Source organism: Schistocerca piceifrons, chromosome 8 (genome assembly GCF_021461385.2).
Source record: "Schistocerca piceifrons isolate TAMUIC-IGC-003096 chromosome 8, iqSchPice1.1, whole genome shotgun sequence".
NCBI classification, from domain to species: Eukaryota; Metazoa; Arthropoda; class Insecta; order Orthoptera; family Acrididae; genus Schistocerca; species Schistocerca piceifrons.
Window position 1 is genome coordinate 377903987 of NC_060145.1, and position 15259 is coordinate 377919245.

Genomic DNA, 15259 nt, shown 5'->3' on the forward strand with positions numbered 1-15259 from the left:
GTGTGAAGGCGAATATCACACATTGTATAGAGAGCTGGAAGAAGAGGAGACGTCACTTTATAAATATTTACAAATGTCGAGACAGCAATTTTTTAATTTTCTGTCTTTGATAAGCAGCAGCATCAAGATAGCAGACACAAACATGCTCCGTGTAATTTATCCACGAGAAAATCTAATGGTTTGTTTGAGGTGAGTCTGATGCTTCAGCTTTACCAATTCCTTTGAGGGTTCCTGTTCTGTACCTTTACGTATTTTGTAGAACAGCATATTTATTGTAATACTGCACACTATCAACAAAGTGATCTATAGGCTAAATATTCACAATTTATGGCCCCTCGTTATGTAGATCTAAATCTGCTACAGTTCGTCCTGCATAAACTGTGGCACTGCAGAGAACCAACTGCACACTGTATATGAATGTGGAACATCGAACTTTTCACTGCAGTTGCACTTAAATAAGCTGTATCCATACGAAATGTAGAGTGACACCCAGTACCAGAAAGTATGTAAACAAATACTATACATAAGTAAACTACTAGCCAAAATGACTATGTGGCGTATATTTGCTTGGGAATGATAAGTATTACATATAAACATGGTCGAAATAAACTTTCACGACTCGCGAATAATTGTGAAATTGGAAACCAGGAAGGCTCTGACCATTGCTAAGCGTTTTCACCTCCTAATCGTGAGTACACACATACATAAATAGATGCAGGTGCGATGTTATACATCTAAATACATTATATACAAAATAAATATAATCTGCAGTAGGCCTACAATATTCATACAGTTATTTACCTGGGCGACCGATAACCAATCCAATTTTCGTCCATATTTCTTCTTTAAACAAAGTGTCGCTGTATTTGTTGTAGTTCATGTCATACAACTCCACATTTTGGCGAACAAGTTCGATTAACTTCTTGTCGTTCATGTTTGTATAAAAACATTTTATAACTAAAAACTCAGTAGATATTTTCGATGTGGAGAACAGTGCCATGCGAGCAGCCGCAGAACAGACAGAAAAGTAACAGCCAATCGTAAGCAGTTCGCCAACCACGTGATCCCCACCGTCAACGTCAAACTATTCCTTCGAAGTATGCCGGCCGACAGGCAAACTGACGTTGACGTGACGTTGACGTGACGTTGCCCACCGTGTGAACGTCGCCATTTGAAAGCATTGGACGAATATTTTGAGGTCACGTGACCCGCGTTGACGTTGACGTGACGTTGCCCACCGTGTGAATCGAGCCTTAGTGACCTAACTGACGTGGATCTGAAGCTTCTTTCAACCCTCTGCACTCGGGAACAATCTACTGAGTAGGGATCTACGAGTACCCATAAATGTCTACAAGGGTAGACTGAATGTGTCAAGGAAAATGTTTGCAATTTTGTACACGAAGTATGTTTTTAAATATGCTGACGTCAACTACGTTTCACATCTAGATGTCTCCTGCGGTTCAGAACTGTCAAGGTCAATAACAAATTGCCTTTCATGATTATGTAGGTAGAGTTCTGGACTACCGCCATCAATTCATTTTTCAAATCACTTTACGCAACAAACTGAATGATTTGTTCGCCAGTCAGAATATAAAGGATCCACTTAAAACTACCAGTAGATGATCTTCAAGTGCAGTGATACGTCTGATTATGAGGAGGTGCTGAAAAGAATTGCCACAGAAATTATTATGTGAAAACTCCTAAAGTTTTCAAAAGAAAACAAACCTTATTAATATTCTACATCTTTATTGTACATGTCTACATATTTATTTCTCAACATAGTCACCCAGGCGACGAAGACATTCCTCCCAACGATAGGCCAGCTTGTTGATACCGTCATTGTAGAACGTTTGATGTTGTTGACAGAACCACAGCCTCACATTTGCTTGCACCGCTTCGTCACTTCCAAAGCGAAGTCCTCGAAGGTGTTCTTTACTTTCTGGAAACCGATGAAAATCGGATGGGGCAAAGTCCGGAGCGTATGAAGGATGGTCGATGACAGCGAAACCAAGGGTCGAATTGTTGCAGATGTCGCGGCGCTCGAGTGGGGTCTATCACTGTCATACTGAACGAGAAGGTGCTTCATGTGGGATGAACTCTTCGAATTAGAAACTCGATTACAGTAAGCCGTTTCTGACGCACTGACATAGTTAAGTAACACACCGCCATGTTACACGCTACAGGTCGGAGCCCTCTAGCGGCAGAGGACCGCGAATGTGAAATCCTGAAAAATAAGGACGCAAATGTTAGTGATGTTTGTTTTATTCAAAAAGTGTTTAGAATTTTCACATAAAAAGTTCGCATGAATTACTTTTCAGTGCGCCCTCGTAGCAACTTGCTTCGGTGTCATGTAAGAGTGGTTCAAGTCATAACGCCAAGAAAATCGGCCACTATCTTGTGTCTTTGGTAATCTGATTGATTACCTACCTTAATTTTGCACGTCACCCATACCACACATGGTCTCAACAACAGCTGTTGTAAATCTGGTTACTTTTCGGGATTTCCCGTTCCTGCAAGCATCCCAGGCTGCCATTGGATCTGGAGGCGTTTACTAGATTGTTAGGAACTCGAAATGTCTTTGTTCTATAACGTTCTATGCTTTGAATGTCCGGATAAAGAGGAATCTTCGATACAAGTCGTTGGCTTTGGCGCAGTGATGTCACAAACATGCGACACGTCATATCAGTGCGGATGTCCTCAACGTAAGTGACAGAAACAGAGAGTAAAAAAATATTGAAAAAGTCGCAAAACAAACACATCGGATTACGAATATCGTAATGCATGAAATAGTTTTTAAAATCAAAAAGAATCGAATAGGCCCTGTCGCAAAAACACATTCTACCGCTTATAATGGACGTCAGAACGTAAAATATGAAGTGGAAAGAAATGATTCTGATAAAAATGGAAACTATCATTTCATCACAGGAAACTTTTTCGCTCTCACATTCGTTGGCTTCACCAACTCACAACCCAACTGTTGCAGTCCACCCTAACCTAGACGTCGGGCTAAGCTACCTACCAGTCTGTCACCGATCAATGCACAGCTTTTTCTGCTAACAGATTCGTTGGCTGCGCCGACTCAAAACCGAACAGTTGCATTCTAACCTAACCTAGACCGCAGGTTACGCTGCAGACCAGTGTTGTCACTACAGGCACCTTTACCACTGTAAGACTGGTTGGCTTTGCCAACTCGCGTCCGAATCGTCACATTCCATCCTTACTTACACCTCCGGCTAAACTAACTCATTGTAGTGACTTCAAGCTGTCCTATTGACTCACGAGGAACCACTCTCTCCGAAATTCGGAACTTCTTTAGTAATTCCTAAAAGTACATCTCCTTATTCACTCCACCTCCACCTCCACGTGTATTCAATTGCTATCAACGAAGTCGATAACGCCAACGTCACACAATTACCAACATCAGCACAGTGCAAGGACCACCACACAGCAAGTCACTGTCAGATAAAACTAGTATAGAAATTAAAATTACGGTAATAGGGCAAGCACCACTACTAACCGATAGCAGATTAGTATCCCCAGTAGGTTGACGTCCAAGAAGTCAAGGCTATCTATGAACTATTAAAGAAAACGTGCCAACACTTCAACACGAAACATAAAAAAAATTAACGAAACAAAGGTAACTGCAAAAATTAAAATAAAAAAACGAAAATGCACCAGCATTCCGAAACAGAAACTTAACTCTTTGTGGAACATTCTTGCTCCAGACATACTCATCTAAATGGCTCTGTAATACTGAAACCTTGGACTAACCCGTGGTCTAGGGGTAGCGTCTTTGATTCATAATCAAACCGTCTTCGGTCCCGGGTTCGATCCCCGCCACCTAAATTTCGATAAATAATCAGCACTGGCGGCCGAAGACTTCCGGCATAAGAAGTCAGCCTCATTCAGCCAACGGCCTTGTCAAAGAGGGCGGAGGAGCGGATAGAGGTTCAGGGCACTCTCTTGTCCTAGGGGTGGGAAATTGCCCCTAAAGGCGGAAGAATCAGCACGAGGATGCAGAAGGCAATAGAAACCACTGCATTAAAGACACGTAACGTGTATCCACAGAACATGTGGCCTGTAATTGAAGAAGTGTCATGATGATCTCTCCATTGGCAAAAGATTCCGGAATAGTCCCCCATTCGGATCTCTGGGAGGGGACTGCCAAGGGGGAAGTTACCATGAGAAAAAGATTGAATAATCAAAGAAAGGATAACGTTCTACGAGTTGAGGCGTGGAATGTCAGAAGCTTGAACGTGGTAGGGAAACTAGAAAATCTGAAAAGGGAAATGCAAAGGCTCAATCTAGATATAGTAGGGGTCAGCGAAGTGAAGTGGAAGGAAGACAAGGATTTCTGGTCGGATGAGTATCGGGTAATATCAACAGCAGCAGAAAATGGTATAACAGGTGTAGGATTCGTTATGAATAGGAAGGTAGGGCAGAGGGTGTGTTATTGTGAATAGTTCAGTGACAGGGTTGTTCTAATCAGAATCAACAGCAGACCAACACCGACAACGTAAGTTCAGGTATACATGCCGACATCGCAAGCTGAAGATGAACAGATAGAGAAAGTGTATGAGGATATTGAAAGGGTAATGCAGTATGTAAAGGGGGACGAAAATCTCTAATAGTCATGGGCGACTGGAATCCTTGTAGGGGAAGGAGTAGAAGAAAAGGTTACAGGAGAATATGGGCTTGGGACAAGGAATGAAAGAGGAGAAAGACTAATTGAGTTCTGTAACAGGTTTCAGCTAGTAATAGCGAATACCCTGTTCAAGAATCACAAGAGGAGGAGGTATACTTGGAAAAGGCCGGGAGATACGGGAAGATTTCAATTAGATTACATCATGGTCAGACATAGATTCCGAAATCAGATACTGGATTGTAAGGCGTACCCAGGAGCAGATATAGAATCAGATCACAATGTAGCAGTGATAAAGAGTAGGCTGAAGTTCAAGACATTAGTCAGGAAGAATCAATACGCAAAGAAGTGGGATACGGAAGTACTAAGGAATGACGAGATACGTTTGAAGTTTTCTAACGCTATAGATACAGCAATAAGGAATAGCGCAGTAGGCAGTACAGTTGAAGAGGAATGGACGTCTCTAAACAGGGCCATCACAGAAGTTGGGAAGGAAAACATAGGTACAAAGAAGGTAGCTGTGAAGAAACCATGGGTAACAGAAGAAATACTTCAGTTGATTGATGAAAGGAGGAAGTACAAACATGTTCTGGGAAGATCAGGAATACAGAAATACAAGTCGCTGAGGAATGAAATAAATAGGAAGTGCAGGGAAGCTAAGACAAAATGGCTGCAGGAAAAATGTGAAGACATCGAAAGAGATATGATTGTCGGAAGGACAGACTCAGCATACAGGAAAGTCAAAACAACCTTTGGTGACATTAAAAGCAACGGTGGTAACATTAAGAGTGCAACGGGAATTCCACTGTTAAATGCAGAGGAGAGAGGAGATAGGTGGAAGGAATACATTGAAAGCCTCTATGAGGGTGAAGATTTGTCTGATGTGATAGAAGAAGAAACAGGAGTCGATTTAGAAGAGATAGGGGATCCAGTATTAGAATCGGAATTTAAAAGAGCTTTGGAGGACTTACGGTCAAATAAGGCAGAAGGGATAGATAACATTCCATCAGAATTTCTAAAATCATTGGGGGAAGTGGCAACAAAACGACTATTCACGTTGGTGTGTAGAATATATGAGTCTGGCGATATACCCTCTGACTTTCGGAAAAGCATCATCCACACAATTCCGAAGAGGGCAAGAGCTGACAAGTGCGAGAATTATCGCACAATCAGCTTAACAGCTCATGCATCGAAGCTGCTTACAAGAATAATATACAGAAGAATGGAAAAGAAAATTGAGAATGCGCTAGGTGACGATCAGTTTGGCTTTAGGAAAAGTAAAGGGACGAGAGAGGCAATTCTGACGTTACGGCTAATAATGGAAGCAAGGCTAAAGAAAAATCAAGACACTTTCATAGGATTTGCCGACCTGGAAAAAGCGTTCGACAATATAAAATGGTGCAAGTTGTTCGAGATTCTGAAAAAAGTAGGGGTAAGCTATAGGGAGAGACGGGTCATATACAATATGTACAACAACCAAGAGGGAATAATAAGAGTGGACGATCAAGAACAAAGTGCTCGTATTAAGAATGGTGTAAGACAAGGCTGTAGCCTTTCGCCCCTACTCTTTAATCTGTACATCGAGGAAGCAATGATGGAAATAAAAGAAAGGTTCAGGAGTGGAATTAAAATAAAAGGTGAAAGGATATCAATGATACGATTCGCTGATGACATCGCTATCCTGAGTGAAAGTGAAGAAGAATTAAATGATCTGCTGAACGGAATGAACAGTCTAATGAGTACACAGTATGGCCTGAGAGTAAACCGGAGAGAGACGAAGGTAATGAGAAGTAGCAGAAATGAGAACAGCGAGAAACTTAACATCATGATTGATGGTCACGAAGTCAATGAAGTTAAGGAATTCTGCTACCTTGGCAGTAAAATAACCAATGACGGACGGAGCAAGGAGGACATCAAAAGCAGACTCGCTATGGCAAAAAAGGCATTTCTGGCCAAGAGAAGTCTGCTAATATCAAATACCGACCTTAATTTGAGGAAGAAATTTCTGAGGATGTACGTCTGGAGTACAGCATTGTACGGTAGTGAAACATGGACTGTGGGAAAGCCGGAACAGAAGAGAATCGAAGCATTTGAGATGTGGTGCTAAAGACGAATGTTGAAAATTAGGTGGACTGATAAGGTAAGGAATGAGGAGGTTCTACGCAGAATCTGAGAGGAAAGGAATATGTGGAAAACACTGATAAGGAGAAGGGACAGGATAATAGGACATCTGCTAAGACAGAGGGAATGACTTCCATGGTACTAGAGGGAGCTGTAGAGGGCAAAAACTGTAGAGGAAGACAGAGATTGGAATACGTCAAGCAAATAATTGAGGACGTAGGTTGCAAGTGCTACTCTGAGATGAAGAGGTTAGCACAGGGAAGGAATTCGTGGCGGGCTGCATCAAACCAGTCAGTAGACTGATGACCAAAAAAAAAAAAAAATACTGAAATTCTCCTTTCCCCTCACCCAGTTATACTTCTTATTGCTCCCCAATACACTTCCATTGTGTTTATACACGCGCCTTTTTTTTGTTCCTAAATTCAACGGAATGATTCACAGTCTTATGCATGTACCCAATTACGTCTAATCCCTTACAACTAGCCCACCCATCTGACATTACGATCGATCTATCTGCTACACAACATTTTACTTACTGAAATATAGTACAAGCTGTCCTATCTTTAATTACCTTAAAAATCATCTCTCGAGAAGATTGATTCCCTGAAATAACTGCCCCCTACATCCCTGGTCCAACAACATCATGCCCTCTCTCACCCTTTTTCTCTTTTTTTTTTTGGAACTGGCAGTTTTACAATATGTTTCTGTGCCGTGAGCAACAAGCCAAAAAGGAGATCTTAAACAAAAAAAGTAAGAAAGCAATAAAATACTTATGATAGGAAGCCTTTATTTCCCAAACCACGTCTGTCTACGAAAATACCACCACACAAGGTTTTTGCACAGCGCCACATAAACAAATAGCTCGTTCGTTTCTTCGAAACCTTGGTCGATAACATGTCGTTGCTACATACACTACACTTACAATAGCAAGAAATTAAATTTTACTGTTTGGAAAAACTGATGACATTAATTGGTTACCTCAGTTCGTCAACCAATTTCATAATAATACGTTTTTCCTCATTCTAACTGTTTTCCACGTCTTCAAAATCTGGAGCAGAACTTGTCCCCGGAGTTGCCTCCATATTTCGCGACGCCACTAATACTTGAAAAGCAATTTCAAATTCCAGGCAAAGATTAATAAATTAGTTTCTGTATGAACCAAAGACATTCTGATCGGTAGAATGTAAGGCTGCACAGAAATTCAATTCAAAATACTCAAGACGTGATGTCACAGCAGGTATTCCGTGACAGGTCAAAGCGGGTAGCATTCATCCCACGCTAGATGAGGAGCGCTACACCTGTTAACTCGTAACTAGGCGTGTCCGTACAAACGAAAACTGAATCTTCTACTCGAATCCGCTATTATGGAATCTTACTGTTATTAGTCCTATAAGGATGGGAAGTCCATGGGCCTATTTATAATTTGTTACGGCTGCATTGGCGCACAACAAAATAAAATCATGTTAAAATGATTATCAGTTGCATAAGGCACCACTTCCAGCATGTAATGAGTACTGTTAAGCAGAAGAGACTAAATGTTATAAACACGCCGTTATACCATTTATATCGAGTATTGACCTTAAAGACTTCATAATAGCAGATTCCACTGGATGATGCATTTCTCGTTAGTACTTACACGCCCAGCTGCGAGTTAACAGGTTTAGAAACGCATTTTGTCTGCTGAGTTGAGCTGAGCGAGCGAGTTCAGGACTACCTTCGTGACGTACTCACTGCGGCCTGTCTTTCTCGTGGGTCTCGTCGAGGAGAACCCTACGTCATAGGGACGTAACGCTACGTCATCGTTACATACATAAGCTAAATCAACTACATGATTACGTGTATCGATCTTTGCTGTTGTACCACAGAGGTTGCACCGATGACGTGAAAGCTTAATGTAAATAGACTTGGAAAAGACGAAGTGACAGCTGTTGTGTGGTATGCTTATTCCAGTTGAATTACTTATTAAGCTGTAATCTAAATAATTTTGGATGTTATTGTGTGTTTCTTGATCTAATGAATGTCTGAATGAAGGAACCATAACAATAACGAAAGTCAAAAGTAGCATCTACTCATTTTTTTAAAAACCCAAATCATGTATATAGAAACGTGAAAAAGAGAGAAATTAAAGTGTTTCGTATTTTTATAAAAGGTAATGGATTGTACATAATTCTTCTGGGCAGAAACGTTAAACTGAGAAATTAATGTGGTTTCAAAGATAACTCCGAATGTTGCTGGAATTTTAATTTTGCCTCCATGCTGTAGATCAGCACAGAAACGTTTGCTCTTCAGAAATAAATTATTGCTGATGATTATAATGTACTGACCTGTTATAACACATGTCATTGTTTTTCTTTATACGTTGTATACTGTGAAAAAACAATGACACGCAGGTCACATTTACTAGCATTTTAAGCAACTGAAAGCAGTGAGTGCTGTCGTCATTTTCAGCTACTTTTTGTATGACTCCTAGTCAATATGTAAATAGCTACAGTAATCATGCCAAACACCCCCAAAATTTATACCATGTCTATTGAGAGGACAAAAAAAAACACAGTATTCCACCATCGCATATGAAACAGCACTTAGTGCTGCTAAAAACTGTGGGCTGTTGAGATTATTTTGTCAAGTAGCTCACCCATTGTGACAGTCAGTGTTCAAAATCATTTGACAACTACTAGGAAATTATTTTTTTATAGTTGATACTGCTTAAATATTAAAATGTGAGTAAAAATTATAGACGAAATATCATTGTTTTTTACAGTACACAGCGCTTAAAGAAAAATAATGACGTGTGTTACAAACAGTTCCGTTATACATTATAATCATCAGCAGTAATTTATTTCAAAAGAGCAAAATTTTCTGAGCTGATCTGCAACATGAAGGCAAAATTAAAATTCCAGCAACATTCGGAATTATCTTTGGAACCACATTAAGTTCTCAGTTTAACTTTTTTTCCCAGAAGAATTATGCAAAATCCGTTGGCTTTTATAAAAATACGAAAAACTTTAATTTCTCCCTATTTTACGTTTCTATCCACATGTTTCATGCACAGTTAATCGGATTTTTTTTTTTAAAAAATGACTACTCGCTTTTTTTGACTTTCGTTGTGGTTCTGGTTTCTTCGTTCAGATAATCATTATGTTCAAGAAACACACAATAACATCCAAAATTGTTAGGGTTCCAGCTTAATAACTAATTCAACTGGGCTGAACTACCACACAACTTCTGAACTTCGTTTCTTTACATGTATTTACATTTAGCTTTCACGTTACCGTGCAACCTCTGTGGTACAACTGCAATGCTCGATATACGTACTCATAAAGTCGAAAAGGGGAAAGAGAGGAACCAAGTGGGTTGTTGAACTGCGGAAGGACTGGTTGGAATTGGGGATGAAGGTCGAAGGAAAGGAAATTGCAGTAACAAATGTACATTGACCAATATGCCGGAGATCAACGACACAGAAGAATGCAGGAAACAGGAAAAGAAAAAAGTTTCACCAGTGGAGCCGACAGGAAAACGGACACTGAAGATCTCGGAAGAAGAGTGGGAGAGAAGAAGAGAAAGAATGAAGAGGTTCTGGGAGAAGAAGAGGAAATTGCAGTCCACGAGGGGGCTACCCGTGGTCCTACAGAGGCCGTAACGCAAGAAGAAGAAGGAGATAAAGTCGATTTAGGTTTATTTACATCACGATGACGTTGCGTTACGTCACTATGACGTGGGGTTCTCCTCACCTAGCGTGAGATGAATGCTACCCGGTCAAAGCCGACAGCTAGTATCGAACATTCCTCTAGACCCGAATAGCTTTAACCAGTGTCATGGAAAGGCGACACCAATTTCTTCCCAAGAGGAGAAGCACTTGACAGAACTTGGGTCACACAGAAGTTGTGGGTGGGGGTTGGGAGGGGGATGTAACGTGGACAAAGAAGTGCAGAAAGAAAGAGCAACCGTAGTATTTAGCAGATAATTACGAAATCATTCCGTTTTTATACATTCTCATAAGCAGACATACTTCTCATTATGATTAATTTGCAGTTCTGTTGCAACATACTTAGTGTTCTCTCAGACGACAAGAACGTAAAATGGCCCAGACGACTCCATTAAATTCTAAGAGACGAATCAGCCGGTTGTTATTACCACAAGTTTCGAAAATTAGTTCAGCAATCTGCTGGGCTTGTTCACAACAATAGACAAGCTGTGGAAATACCTTCAAGCGTGGAAGTCCGCTCTGTCGTGCGTCTGGAAAATCAGAGTAGCCCTGTGATTGAACTGAAGACATCCTAAGAAACAGAAACAGAACTCCTAGCTCACTCATTTGTTACATAGTTTAATTCTTAATTTCTTTGCGTGTTTTTGGTACTTGCATTGTTTAATTCATAAATTTCGGGCGTATTATAGTATTTGAGAGTTGTAGCATCGCGTTTTAGTACCTGAATAGTGTAAAATCGCGTAGTCTCTTTCCGCCGCCGAGCAGTGTCAGCAGTGCGCAAGTAGCAGCATTACTGCATTTACTAGGCAATCTTGTATTTTAATAACAGTTTAAATTTTGTCGATTTGTTTGCGCTCTCTGTAGATTAGTTCAGACGTTCTTTGCAAAACAGTTTTTAGCATGGATAGGGACTGCAACTGCTGTGTTCGGATGCAGGCTGAGTTGGCATCCCTTCGCTCCCAGCTTCAGGCAGTGTTGGCTTCGGTCACACAGCTTGAGGCTGTTGCCAATGGGCATCACTGTGGGGGTCCGGATGGGGGTTTGTCGGGGACGGCCAGCTCGTCCCACGCATCCCCCGATCGGACTACGACTGTGGTTGCCCAGGATACTGCCCGCATTGAGGCTGATCCCTCACCTGTGGTAGAGTGGGAGGTCGTCTCAATGTGTGGCAGGGGGCGAAAGACATTCCGGAGGGCTGAACGGAAGGCCTCTCCAATTTGTCTGACGAACCGGTTTCAGGCTCTGTCTCAGGCTGATACTGATCTTCGGCCTGACATGGCTGCTTGTCCTGTTCCAGAGGTTGCCCCTCAGTCTGCAAGATCCGGGTGGTCGCAGAGGGTGGGCTTACTGGTAGTTGGGAGCTCCAACGTCAGGCGCGTACTGGGGCCCCTTAGGGAAATGGCAGCAAGAGAGGGGAAGAAAACCAATGTGCACTCCGTGTGCATACCGGGGGGAGTCATTCCAGATGTGGAAAGGGTCCTTCCGGATGCCATGAAGGGTACAGGGTGCACCCATCTACAGGTGGTCACTCATGTCGGCACCAATGATGTGTGCCGCTATGGATCGGAGGAAATCCTCTCTGGCTTCCGGCGGCTATCTGATTTGGTGAAGACTGCCAGTCTCGCTAGCGGGATGAAAGCAGAGCTCACCATCTGCAGCATCGTCGACACGGCTGACTGCGGACCTTTGGTACAGAGCCGAGTGGAGGGTCTGAATCAGAGGCTGAGACGGTTCTGCCACCGTGTGGGCTGCAGATTCCTCGACTTGCGCCATAGGGTGGTGGGGTTTCGGGTTCCGCTGGATAGGTCAGGAGTCCACTACACGCAACAAGCGGCTACACGGGTAGCAAGGGTTGTGTGGCGTGGGCTGGGCGGTTTTTTAGGTTAGATGGCCTTGGGCAAATACAGAAAGGGCAACAGCCTCAACGGGTGTGGGGCAAAGTCAGGTCATGCGGGGACCAAGCAGCAATCGGTATTGTAATTGTCAACTGTCGAAGCTGCGTTGGTAAAGTACCAGAACTTCAAGCGCTGATAGAAAGCACCGAAGCTGAAATCATTATGTGTACAGAAAGCTGGCTTAAGCCAGAGATAAATTCTGCAGAAATTTTTACAAAGGTACAGACGGTGTTTAGAAAGGATAGATTGCATGCAACCGGTGGTGGAGTGTTCGTCGCTGTTAGCAGTAGTTTATCCTGTAGTGAAGTAGAAGTGGATAGTTCCTGTGAATTATTATGGGTGGAGGTTACACTCAACAACCGAGCTAGGTTAATAATTGGCTCCTTTTACCGACCTCCCGACTCAGCAGCATTAGTGGCAGAACAACTGAGAGAAAATTTGGAATACATTTCACATAAATTTTCTCAGCATGTTATAGTCTTAGGTAGAGATTTCAATTTACCAGATATAGACTGGGACACTCAGATGTTTAGGACGGGTGGTAGGGACAGAGCATCGAGTGACATTATGCTGAGTGCACTATCCGAAAATTACCTCGAGCAATTAAACAGAGAACCGACTCGTGGAGATAACATCTTGGACCTACTGATAACAAACAGACCCGAACTTTTCGACTCTTTAAGTGCAGAACAGGGAATCAGTGATCATAAGGCCGTTGCAGCATCCCTGAATATGGAAGTTAATAGGAATATTAAAAAAAGGAGGAAGGTTTATCTGTTTAGCAAGAGTAATAGAAGGCAGATTTCAGACTACCTAACAGATCAAAACGAAAATTTCTCTTCCGACACTGACAATGTTGAGTGTTTATTGAAAAAGTTCAAGGCAATCGTAAAATGCGTTTTAGACAGGTACGTGCCGAGTAAAACTGTGAGGGACGGGAAAAACCCACCGTGGTACAACAACAAAGTTAGGAAACTACTGCGAAAGCAAAGAGAGCGTCACTCCAAGTTTAAACGCAGCCAAAACCTCTCAGACAAACAGAAGCTAAACGATGTCAAAGTTAGCGTAAGGAGGGCTATGCGTGAAGCGTTCAGCGAATTCGAAAGTAAAATTCTATGTACCGACTTGACAGAAAATCCTAGGAAGTTCTGGTCTTACGTTAAATCAGTAAGTGGCTCGAAACAGCATATCCAGACACTCCAGGATGATGATAGCATTGAAACAGAGGATGACACGAGTAAAGCTGAAATACTAAACACCTTTTTCCAAAGCTGTTTCACAGAGGAAGACCGCACTGCAGTTCCTTCTCTAAATCCTCGCACAAACGAAAAATTGGCTGACATCGAAATAAGTGTCCAAGGAATAGAAAAGCAACTGGAATCACTCAATAGAGGAAAGTCCACTGGACCTGACGGGATACCAATTCGATTCTACACAGAGTACGCGAAAGAACTTGCCCCCCTTCTAACAGCCGTGTACCGCAAGTCTCTAGAGGAACGGAGGGTTCCAAATGATTGGAAAAGAGCACAGGGAGTCCCAGTCTCCAAGAAGGGTCGTCGAGCAGATGCGCAAAACTATAGACCTATATCTCTGACGTCGATCTGTTGTAGAATTTTAGAACACGTTTTTTGCTCGAGTATCATGTCGTTTTTGGAAATCCAGAATCTACTATGTAGGAATCAACATGGCTTCCGGAAACAGCGATCGTGTGAGACCCAACTCGCTTTATTTGTTCATGAGACCCAGAAAATATTAGATACAGGCTCCCAGGTAGATGCTATTTTTCTTGACTTCCGGAAGGCGTTCGATACAGTTCCGCACTGTCGCCTGATAAACAAAGTAAGAGCCTACGGAATATCAGACCAGCTGTGTAGCTGGATTGAAGAGTTTTTAGCAAACAGAACACAGCATGTTGTTATCAATGGCGAGACGTCTACAGACGTTAAAGTAACCTCTGGCGTGCCACAGGGGAGTGTTATGGGACCATTGCTTTTCACAATATATATAAATGACCTAGTAGATAGTGTCGGAAGTTCCATACGGCTTTTCGCGGATGATGCTGTAGTATACAGAGAAGTTGCAGCATTAGAAAATTGTAGCGAAATGCAGGAAGATCTGCAGCGGATAGGCACTTGGTGCAGGGAGTGGCAACTGACCCTTAACATAGACAAATGTAATGTATTGCGAATACATAGAAAGAAGGATCCTTTATTGTATGATTATATGATAGCGGAACAAACGCTGGTAGCAGTTACTTCTGTAAAATATCTGGGAGTATGCGTGCAGAACGATTTGAAGTGGAATGATCATATAAAATTAATTGTCGGTAAGGCGGGTACCAGGTTGAGATTCATTGGGAGAGTGGCTAGAAAATGTAGTCCATCAACAAAGGAGGTGGCTTACAAAACACTCGTTCGACCTATACTTGTGTATTGCTCATCAGTGTGGGATCCGTACCAGATCGGTTTGACGGAGGAGATAGAGAAGATCCAAAGAAGAGCGGCGCGTTTCGTCACAGGGTTATTTGGTAACCGTGATAGCGTTACGGAGATGTTTAATAAACTCAAGTGGCAGACTCTGCAAGAGAGGCGCTCTGCATCGCGGTGTAGTTTGTTCGCCAGGTTTCGAGATTGTGCGTTTCTGGATGAGATATCGAATATATTGCTTCCCCCTACTTATACCTCCCGAGGAGATCACGAATGTAAAATTAGAGAGATTAGAGCGCGCACGGAGGCTTTCAGACAGTCGTTCTTCCCGCGAACCTTACGCGACTGGAACAGGAAAGGGAGGTAATGACAGTGGCACGTAAAGTGCCCTCCGCCACACACCGTTCGGTGGCTTGCGGAGTATAAATGTAGATGTAGATGATGAATACAGCATCTCGATATTAACCAT